The sequence below is a fragment of the Neofelis nebulosa genome, chromosome 3 (genome assembly GCF_028018385.1).
Source record: "Neofelis nebulosa isolate mNeoNeb1 chromosome 3, mNeoNeb1.pri, whole genome shotgun sequence".
Taxonomy (NCBI): domain Eukaryota; kingdom Metazoa; phylum Chordata; class Mammalia; order Carnivora; family Felidae; genus Neofelis; species Neofelis nebulosa.
In genome coordinates this window covers 18,348,015-18,359,724 of record NC_080784.1, presented here as the reverse complement: position 1 = coordinate 18,359,724, position 11,710 = coordinate 18,348,015, and the positions used below count along the sequence as shown (strand labels likewise).

At 38.7% G+C, this 11,710-nt stretch overlaps 1 long non-coding RNA gene across 4 annotated transcripts in view; it reads left to right on the top strand.

Annotated features, from left to right (window-relative positions):
- Window positions 1–469: 469 nt before the first annotated feature.
- Window positions 470–11,710, top strand: part of LOC131506428 (uncharacterized) — a 124,463-nt gene continuing 113,222 nt past the window's right edge. For all 4 annotated transcript variants that reach the window (XR_009258929.1, XR_009258926.1, XR_009258927.1 and 1 more), the window contains exons 1-2: window positions 470–581; window positions 8,440–8,559. This is a non-coding gene — a long non-coding RNA (uncharacterized LOC131506428). The remainder of the gene's footprint in view (window positions 582–8,439; window positions 8,560–11,710) is intronic.

The window sequence follows — 11,710 nt, the reverse complement described above, 5'->3', positions numbered from 1 at the left end:
GGATGGGGTCACTAGGGAGAGTGTTGGAAGGAGAAGAGCAGGCAGTAGGAAGTGAAAGAACACTAGGGATGCCAACGTATAACATGTGGGCAGAGGAGCCCCCAAACGGTGACAGAGGAAGCCCAATTCAGTAAATGAATGAAAACGAGGAAAGAAACGTGTTGTGACGGGCTAGGGAGTCAAAAGATGCCAAGAAAGATTCCTTTAGCGAAACCTTCTTTAAAAGGTTCCCCCCCTCCCTAAAATCTTATTTAGATGCAAGCTGTCCTCCACGAGGACTGAGGTATGCTGTCACAGAAAGGTTTTTCTGACTCGTAAGGCTTTCCTCAAGTCAAGGGGAAAAAAGTGAGGACCAGTGGAAATCTAAAGACAGGGCGGTGGAGTAGGAGAGACAGGGAGGAGGAAGGGAGGTAACAGACATTCTCTACCTCTAGCTTCCCCCTGTAATTCTGTGAGGCAACAGATTGACCATTGTGCTAGTGTTCCGAGCTCAGTGGACCCTGTTTGCCACGTTGCAGGAGCCTGCTGTGTCAACCAGAAAGCCAAGGGTTCAGTTGGCAGAGTCCTTTAAGTTGAAAAAGGTGAGAAAAGCAGGTTAAAGTGTAAGACAGAGTCTCTGAGGCTGTAGATGGCCATTATTTAAAAAGTCCTATCGGAGGCACCTGGGTGGCTCATTCGGTCGAGTGTCAGATTCTTGGTTTTGCCTCAGGTCATGATCTCACAGGTTCGTGGGTTCAGGCCCCACAGTGGGCTCTGGGCTGATGGTATGGAGCCTGCTTGGGATGGTCTCTCTCCTTCACTCTCTGCCCCTCCCCCACTTGTGCTCTCTCTTTCAAAATAAATAAGTACACTTTTTAAAAAAATAAAAAGTAAAAACTCATAACTATCTGGTTCTTAAATTTGTAACAGAATAAATATTTAACTTGCATGGATATTTGTAAAAGATTATCCATTATTTTGGTGCAGTTGTGAGCCACTAGTCCCATCACTTAGTTTAAGAACTGTGTTTCAGTAAATAATTCGGACTCTTTGAAAACATATCCTTTAAATCAGCTAAGAGTATTTCCATATCCTTTACTAAAACCACTTCCATTGTTACAAAGGAAGCACATCAATGTGTAAAACATGTGATTTTGCCTGCTTTTCTTATATAATGTGCATTGTAAACACTAAATCTGTCAGGTGCTCGCTATTCATGCAGGTAGCAAGCTACTCTGTTGACGATTCTTTTGATTGTGAAAATCCTTTCTTTTGAATCAGATGAAATATTTGTTTATTGCTTTAGGGTTTTATTTGTTTGTGTATTTTCTCAATTTCTATTCCTAAGAGAACTAAAGCTATTTCTGTGAGAAGCTCAACAGTGAATGCCTATAAGATAAGAAATCAGATAAACTATCTTTCTGCTAACTGTCACATTGGGCTTTATTAATATATAGCATGTGTGCAAGGAGGTCTCTGTAAATTCCACTACCTCCAAGATGCATGGAATGTTTACTGAAGGCCTTGCCATTGTGTTCTAACAACTGTGTCTAGTTTTAAAGATTCATTTTCAAACACTAAGATCTTTGGTCATTATAATTGCATTCCATATCTCTGAAGAATGCCAGATTCATAATAGAATAGGGGACGTGTGTCTAGAGGCATGCTCTAAAACAACAATGGAAGAAAGCCCAGAAACAATGTCCTTTTCACGTTGCTTACAAAGCCTAACTGCTCTGTAATCAGGAGCACGGCGAACTTGTAAGAGGAATTGAAACATTGACTAGGTACCTAGAAACTAAAAAGGCCATGAAGGAAGGCTGGCTTGTCAAATGGGATTTCCCTTTTCCATCTAGGGAATATTTATAATTTTTCCTTGTCCAGATAACACAAAGGCCCTCTGCTTTTCTTCATACATATATTCTGCATTTAGAGGAAAATTACCTCACCCTTTAGAATTTCTCCCTTTATGTTGTAAATCACAGTGACTGAAGAGGAGTCCTCATCCCCTTTGCATGCCTGAGACCAGATTTTATCAGGAAATGTTTCATCACATTCTTTTCCTGTCATTAGAGTCAATTATCATGTATATTTATGCATTCCTTTGTATGAAAGTGTGGTTTGGGTCTGAAAAGAGCCTGTACAGAAGGGCATTTTTAATTAGACAGCCTTGCGTCTCCTGACTCATAAATGGCTAAATAAAAATTATATAGACCTATACTGGACAAGCTCATAAAAGCAAGTCTCTGCTGCTTAGCCATGCTTAGCTCATTGAGCTGATGAGCGGTCAGCTGTATTCCTTTCCACCTCACACATCACCAGCCAAACATCCAGCCAGACTCCGATCCCACAGATTATTACTGGTAATGATGTTTAAGGCAAAATTGTTGGAGCATAGCACCCTGAGCTTCTAATTTGGCAGTTAGAGCAATCTTGTCGTGACGTGTAAACTTTGCACTTAATAGGCAAGGTATTTAACACATGAATTATGTGTAGGGCTAAATGCCACGTCGCAGATTTAATGCCTCAAATTGTGTCCGGTCTACGATCGGAAATGAGCATTCCTAAATGTGCGGCCAAAAGACAAAAAAAAAAAAAAAAATTGCTCTTCCCTAGAATCCAGGTAAAGAAGCCTGGTAGATTTCAAAGCCTATACGGTGTTTTCAGAGAGTTGTTTTATTCTTTTAAGGTTAAAAAAAAAAAAAAAAACCAAAAAACAAAAAACTCTCTTTCTTTAAGAGGTATCCAGAACCTTTTGAGAGAGGGTCCAGTTACTAATACTGAAACAAAATGCCCAAACCTTGCCCTGGCGGCTGGGGGGTTGGCATCCAGCGGTCACCCTGCACGGTGGGGGCTCCACCCACCAGACAGACCCACTGCCTTTCAAGCGGCAGTTGAGGACATGAAAAGGCAGGAGCTAGGCACAGGCTGCCAGCCCGTGAGGGGCAAGTAGTCGCTGCGGCCACACCTGCTTTCAAAGGCAACAGCTTTGTCCGGTGTCCTGTGATGTCGATCTTGGCAGTGCGAGCCACGGTGTTCGTGCCTAGCAGCGGCAGTTGGGAGAAGGAAAAACTTCTCCACCAATCTAGGTCTGACTTGGGGTGGGTGGGGGAACTGGCAATAGATAGATTAAAGGGAGAAAGACATATTCTGCTGGCAGGTGGGAGTATCCTACAGAGCATAGCCCCAGGAGCAGCTAGGGGTAAGGGTTTTTATATGGGCTCCAGAAAGCAGGAGGGCATCAACTATAAGTTCCACAGGTATCTTGGACTATCTAGAATAATGAGTAAAATATCTCTGTTGATTCAAACAAATGGCAAATTTCACAAGTAAAAAACAATTAGCCTGTTAACTTACTTAGTTTTCTCTATCGCGAGTCACTTGGAAATTCTGTTTCTTACTATCATGCGTCCTGGTGGTTCCTCTGCTACTGTTTCTTTGCATTTCACAAACTGTACTCAGCGATGCTGCACGAAATGCAGTGAATCCCCTGTCTCCGTGTCAGGTTACTGCTCCAGAGCCGCTTAGAAAAATGTTCTTTCATCTATATTCTTACCTTCCAGGACCTGTTGGTAATATTAATACAGCATTTTTGAATTTGGGGATTCTCATTTGTGATGGGTCTGACTTCTTACTGTCAGTTCTAGATCAACTATCTGTAGATAGTTCTGTAGACTTAGTTGCAAGTTGATTGCATTGCTATTCAGTGTCTAAGAGCATCCTGATAGTTGTGCTGACTGATTACTAATATCGTCATTGCAGTCTTTTTAGCGGACCGTCTGAGCATGTGTTATTAGGCAGCAGAATTGAGACAGGTGCATTAGCAACAAAAGCCTTAAGTGTGCTAAAGATTTTATCTGATACTCATGTCTCAGTACCGTGTTAACCTTGCAAAATGGCACAATTTCTCTCACCTAGTTTTCTAAATGCGTTTCCGTAGCGTCTGAATGTGGCCCTTACTGCCAACTGAATGACTGTCGAGGATGTCTGAGAATGCGGCTTTGTGTGAGAAGAGCTTCTTCTAGGAGTAGAGGAAGTACAGTTTGAAATCGGCTACCAGGTTTCTAATTGCCTCCTTGCATAATGCAAGCTGAATAGACTGAAAAAGCCTTGAGTGTGTTTTTAAAATATCTAAACCATCTCTAAAGCCCAGGCTGCAGGTTTTGTGCTCGGTCTTGCAGCCCTTCTCTCTGTTGGGTGTCGTTCTGCAATGTACCCAGGAGCTTCCCTGGAGGCCTTCAGAGGAGCCGGCCTTCCCGTGCACGCAGGGAGGACAGCAACCCGTTTGATTACATCTGATCTGCCAATGCCATCGGCTCGCTGACCAAACCAACAAACTGCCTTGAATTCCGGCAGAAACTGGAAATGAGCATCTCACATAAATTAGCTTGAGCAAAGAGACTTCTTGGTAAGATGCCTGGAATTGTTGGTACCATGACGTTTGTCTTTTTTTTGTTGAAAGCAGATGTTCACCACAGCACCCTTTCACAGTGTGCTGCGAAGCCAGCTTGCCTGACACCAGAGAGCATAATCTTTGTGGTTCCACTTTCTTGGCATATTAGCCTTGATTCTATAACAAATAACTTTCCCAAACTACTCATTATTATTCCCTTCTCTCTTCTGGGGAAATGCATTCTTCTTTTCTCCTTTTCCCCCCCACGTAAGATGTATTCTTTCCCCACATGCTTTTCCTTAGTTACGTGAACTGTGTAATTGATTGTGATAATTACGGTGAGCCTCATTTATACTCCTAAAGCCACTCCTATTTTCCTGGCCTTTCAGCTATGATTTTAAAGTTCTTCCCATAGGAAAATGTAAGATTCTTTAATGTATTCTCTGATTTATAGTTGAATATATCGCATACATGAATATCAAAAACTGCCTCACATTATACTCGAGGAATCACAACGGCTAGTTTCTAAGCAAAATATTTTCGGCAACTCGAGATTTATGTTAACTGTAGACAAGTACATGAGTCTTCTTTAACCAACCAAGAAGAATTCATAAAATAACAGAGCTGGATTTTAGAAATTCTCTAAATAATGATTTTCAAATTAAAGTCCTGCAAGTAGAAGGAATGCTGTGGCAGTTTCTCTGCAGGAAAGGGCTCAGACCAGGGCTCAGGCGCAGACACACACACACACACACACACACACACTGTGCATGCGCATCCGTGTGCACGCATACACACATATGGCACACTCACACACACTCTCCACACACATACGTCACACACACACTCTGACTTCAAGTAGAGCAGTCTGCTGCTGCTGGGTTTTTACCTATAACATCTGTATAAATGGTTCGCCAGCTGTAGGCATCAGCATAAAAGATCTGATTATTGGGGTACAGTCTCCTCATTGTTCCGAAAAGATAAGAAGTGCCAAATGGCTTAAGTGGTTTAACCAAGGCATTGGTTTTCCGTCTCTTGGTCAAATAACGTCTTCACTCACCTTGCTTTCTTCTTGTATTCTTCTTACTTGTTTATAAAATACAGGACCATTAGGTTTTGTTTTTTTTTTAATTTAAAGTTACTTTAAGTATTTAAGTAGTTAATTCATAAATAGAGGCAGTTTTAGTTTTATGACATAACCAGAGAGCTCTTTGTCACTTCCCTTAAGCACCTAAAACTATCAATATGAACCATAGGAACTAAAAAGGCATAGTTATGTATCCTAGTGTTGACCTCACCAAAATTACAATGCCTTTCTCTCATTTAATATACAGATCAGGAAACTATGAAATACAGGACAAAGAAAAGATGCTATGCAAAAACAGCAAGGTTTCATTCTACTTTTCAAAACAATTCACTGTGCTTCTTTGGCCATTATGCAGAGTTTATCCACATGCTCCTGGAGTCAGTTAATAAAATATATTTGACAGTCCTAAGAAAGGGCAAGTATTTATGATATGCGCTTAAGAAGGTTTTTTGGAGCTGTTAAAGATAGCACCAAAAAAGGATCAGAAATCCCACTCTTCTATCTAAAAGGATAGGCTTATCTAACATAAATAATTTCAAGAGTGGGTTTTCCTTGACATTTTAACGTAAGAAACTTACAGTAAGAAGATGGCTCTGAAGTTCCCCAAGGATATTAATGTGATTCGACTTCAGTCAGGTCTCTGTTGTGACTTCACACAAACCATTTTTTTCTGTTTTCTTTATTTAAAGAGCAATATCGGGGCGCCTGGGTGGCTCAGTCGGTTGAGCGGCCGACTTCGGCTCAGGTCATGATCTCGCGGTCCGTGAGTTCGAGCCCCACGTCGGGCTCTGTGCTGACCGCTCAGAGCCTGGAGGCTGTTTCACATTCTGTGTCTCCCTCTCTCTCTGACCCTCCCCCATTCGTGCTCTGTCTCTCTCTGTCTCAAAAATAAATAAACGTTAAAAAAAAAACTTAAAAAAAAATAAAGAGCAATATTAACTAATCTCACAAGATTTCTATGAACAAAAAACTATTACGGTAGCAGAAATCTTATAAAATAAGATGCAAAAGAATGCTATTTAACTGTGAAATTTGAATCATGACAACCACATTCATGGGTGACGATGACCAAAGAAACGGTATTTAACTAAGGAAAAGCGAGAGAGAAACCTGCATCCTCTACATTTTGAGAATGGTTTTTCCAGAATAAGCAGTATGGACTTATATGTACACCCTCACACACATATGTACACGTAAATTTTATACATATATATACACATATACATATATGTACACACGCACACACAGGAACTTTGGAACCAGACATGAGTTTCAAACTTAGTTCCACCACTTACAATCTACAGGACGTTAATCAAGTTGTTGAACTTCTTTTCACCCAGTTTTCTTTTTAAATGAAGTGTATACAATTTAATAGTTGTAAGTGTTAAATACAACTGGATGAGAAACTTTAGATAATGCATCTGGCACGTAGTAAACACACTGTTTTCCGAAACACACCGAAAAAAAAAGACAAAACACGGAAGAAGACTTATATGTTAGTAACTTTCAGAATCCTTCAAAAGCACTTGTTCTGTGATTGCAGCCAGCTTCTCCACATGTCTTACAGCAAGCTTAGCACTCTCAGAGACGTGGTGATATTTTGATACAAATCTTGACTTTAATATAATTGTTTTTCCAGTATGTGTTTTGACTTAGTACAGACTCATAAAAATGGATTGAATGAAAATCAGGCAAAACAATTTACCTGGAGGCAGATCTCCAAGAAGACTATGTTTGAACAAACTGCAATTCTCAATATATATTTGTAATATCACGAGTAAATGAATCTGATGGCATGAAGAGTTTCCTATGAATCAAAGTTAAACAGAGAAAGATCATGGTTTATGACATGTTTAATGTGATTATTGTTACTATTGTCTCTTAAAATCTACCCACTCTGATCAATTCTCTGTCCAATCTTCCCTTAAAGTATGATCTTCTCTCCTGAGGCAGTGACTTCTTTCTTCCTATGCTAGATTTTTCTTCTTTTGCTTCTGTGTGTTTACACTATTTTGACATTAAAAACCTGTACTTCCTAAAGGACATTAAATCATCCCCAAATCTTTTAGGGCTGTGTGGAATGGATAAACTTAACTGGGAATAATGAAATCATTCGATTTGGGTAAATGTTAAAGATTTGGAACCCTTCTGTCATTAGAATCCCATTTGCAGGCCACATTGAAAAATGCTACATAAAGCCAGGGCTAAAGGGCCTGGACTCTTGTCTCTCTGTTCCCACCTCATTCATATTCATCTCCTTCCCCATCAACTACCACGGTCCCCACCAAGGTGGCGCTGAGGGTTCCACAGAGCACCATTCGAAACTGTAGATCACTGTGAAAATGGCCTCTTTATAATCTGTCTGGGAAAAGGATGACTTCTGTTTTCTGGCAGCAGAAAGAATTCTGCATAAAGAGTAATTGCTGAGCTCACAAGAGGTAAAAGAAATCTCCAAGAGGTTCCCCAAACCCCTCAAAGTGAAAGGAAACTGGAGTGGTCAGTGAGGGGCCGAGAGAAGAGCAGTGTTAACCTGCCTGCAGGTGCCCGGTTCATCTCTGTGGCCAGGATGAGGCTTAGACCAGCATGGCAGCGGTAGGGAGGCTGAAGCCCGGACTGATGGAACCACGGGACTTGGCAGGGTCTAGATAATATTAAACTGAGAAAGAGAGAGAGAGAGAGAGAGAGGCAGAGAGAGAGAGAGAGAGAGAGGGAAACATACCTTGTACATTTTGAGAATGTGTTTTCTAAAGAAGTTAGAATGTATAGTGCCCCCTGAATCTTACTAACAGCAAATGCAAATCCTCTCAGGAGAAACTTTAGATAATGCATCTGGCACTTAGTAAACAGGCCAAAAAAAAAAGTTACATGATACGTTAGTGAGTTTCAGATTTTGCAAAAGAACATGTTCTATAATCCCAGCAAGCTTCTCCATATGTCTTACAGCAAGTTTAACTGTCAGTTAAATTCTCTTAACTCCCAGGTTACCCTGGAGTAAAATCGACAGCATGAATTTACAATGAAAGATCAGCATACACACGTGGGGAAAAAAATCACCTTGAAGTCAGCAGAAACAGCCAATTTAGACCTTTAAAGTCTTCAGGTATGGGAGTATTAGAATTCTTTCTACTTGTTTTGAATTATTGAGCAAGACCAAAATTACCAGGCATGTTGGAAAAGTGCTCCAGAAGGAATTATAGAAATAAAAAAATAAAAAAAATCAGATTAAAAGCTCATTTGACAGATTAAATAGAAAACAGATATAGATGAGTTGAGATCAGTGGACTAGGGGTGAAAAAAGCTTATGAATCAAGAAGAATGCAGACAAGTGAGTCTCAGAGATGGAAGACACAAAAAGAGGTTAAGACATAGGAAGCATAGAAGGAAGTCTGTATGTGTCTAACTGGATCGTTTGAATGAGGAACTAAAAAGGATGGAAAAGAACAATGTGTAAGATAAATATCATGGAAGCTCGCAATTCACAAAACAGAACACGGTGTTTGCATACCAAAGTAAATTAAAAAGAAGCCAGCACCTAGAGACCATGAGCCATTAAGGATAAAAACATGAAGAAATTTTGGGGCGCCTGGGTGGCTCAGTCGGTTAAATGTCCGACTTCGGCTCAGGTCATGATCTCGTGGTTCACGAGTTCGAGCCCCGCGTCGGGCTCTGTGCTGACAGCTCGGAGCCTGGAGCCTGCTTCCGATTCTGTGTCTCCCTCTCTCTCTGACCCTCCCCCCATTCATGCTATGTCTCTCTCTGTCTCAAAAATAAATAAACGTTAAAAAAAAATTAAAAAAAAAAATGAAGAAATTTCAAGTGAGAATTGTGTACTCAGCAAAATTGCTTTTTAAGAACAAAGGTGATATATTAAAAAAACTTATAAATTAATAAGAAAAAAATTAAAAGTGAGCAAACATGTGAGCAGGCAGTTCACAAAAGAATTTCCAAATGGCCGTTAAGAATACAAAAGATGTTCATCAATCTTTTGTTACTAGGAGAATGCAAATTAAAACTACACCGAAATCCCACCACATCCATATCAGAATGGCATATTAAAAAGATAAACAGTGCCAAGTGTTGGCAAGAGTAAGAAGATGACTTAAACTTATTTATTTATTTTTAATTTTTTTTATTTTTGAGAGACAGAGCGTGAGCAGGGGAGGGGGAGAGAGAAAGAGGGAGACACAGAATCCGGAGCAGGCTCCAGGTTCCGAGCTGTTTGTTAGCACAGAGCCCAACGCGGGGCTCGAACTCACGAACTGCGAGACCATGACCTGAGCCGAAGTCAGACACTCAACCAACTGAGCCACCCAGGCACCCCCAACTTAAACTCTTATTACTGCTTCTATGATATGAGTTAGTATAATAATTTTAGCACACTCTGTGGCAATACCTACTAAAAGTAAACATATATATAAAATATTTATATATATTTAAATATATTAACTAAGAACTCCTTTCCTATTATATCTATTACCCAGCAATTCCATTCCTAAATATATACATAAAAGAAATAAGGGCTTATGGTCCCTAAAGATATATAGAAAAAGTTTTCAGCAACTTAATTCATAATAGCCAAAGAAGTTCAAACAAATCAAATATCAATCAACAATAGAATGAATAAAGTATGACAGTTGCATATAATGCAATTCTGTACAACAGTGAAAAGGGATGAGTTACAGCTACATGGAATGATAGGAATGAATCACATAGACAAAATTTTGAATAAAATAAGCCATACTAAAAAAAAAGAGTATACATTATAAAATTATCTTAATGTGAAGTTTTAAAACTAATCTACAATAATAAATGTCAAAACAGTACTTTTGGAGTATACTAAATGGAAACAAGAAGAATGAGCCTGCCAGGTGGTTGGAAATATTCTATATCTTGATTTGGAGGGTGGTTAAATGTGTGTGTGTGTGTGTGTGTGCGTGTGCGTGTGTGCGTGTGCATGTGTACATGCAAAATTTTAATGGATATATTTATATGTGCAAAATTTATTTAGCTGTATATATAAAATTTATATGCCTAACTACATATGACTTATACATCAATAAATTTTTTAAGTTACCGTAGGTGAAATGAAAGCATTTTCAGATTTTAAAAAATGAGAAATTTTTTAAACCTCAAACAAATCTATGCTGAAAAAGAAAGGAAAGTGATAGTTGAAGAGAAAGAAAGATTACCCCAAAAGGATGGTCTGAGATCAAAGAAGTAATGGGAAGCAAAAGAGAAGTCAATATGTGAATAAATACAAAGAGGTATTGTCTCTATAAAACATGTTGCAAGTTTATGGGGTTTTAAAAAAGAGAATTAAAATTTTGACAAAATAGAATAAAAGCTGCAATGAGGTCATTTGAGTTAAATTGTTAAATTGTTCTAATCCGCTGAGAATGGGATTATTTTATTATGCATGGCAATATTTGAGAAGTAATTATGAAAATAATAGAAATAAGGTGTTTAATTTTCAAAAATAACTCATTTAACTGATTTAACTAACAAGAAATATAGAAGAAGCAGGGACTCTAGAAATCCTAAAAAAAGAGTAAAGCAATTTTAAAATATCCATAATGAAAACGAATGTAGTGCTCGCTTCGACAGCACATATACTGAAAATTAATGTAAATAAATTTGACATGGCAGTTGAAAGAGATTGCCAGATTGCTTGGGAAAAAAAAACATACCTATAACCTAATGACATGTAAAGTTTATAAATGAAGAAAAAGATGACCGTTTAAATTCTAAACTAAAGAAGACATTATCAGAAAAAAATAGATTAAGATAAAAAACATTTCAGGGATAGAGAAGGTCATTATGTGATCATAAAAGTCTCAGTTCACCCAGAATGATAATTATAAATTTATACGCATCTACTAATATAGCAGGTGAAATTTAATAGAACTATAGGATTAAACTGGTAATGCCATCATCGGATGGGAGGTTTCAACACACTTCTTTCACTTGGGTCGAGAGAAAAAAATTAAGATGGAAAAGAATGTACGACACAGTTAACCGAACCTCCACCCCCAAACTGGAAAATAAGTATTTTTCTCATGCGCAATGCAAAATTCACTGCGTAACTGACCATAAATAATATCTCAAAAATTTTGAAATATTGGTTTATGTTATGGGCTCTTTCACTTTAGACAATGCAAATTAACTAGGTGTCATTAACGAAATATAAAGGAAAAAAAAGCCAGTTTGTCAAACACGCTACCAAAGAACTCAGTTGTCAAAGGTGAAATCAG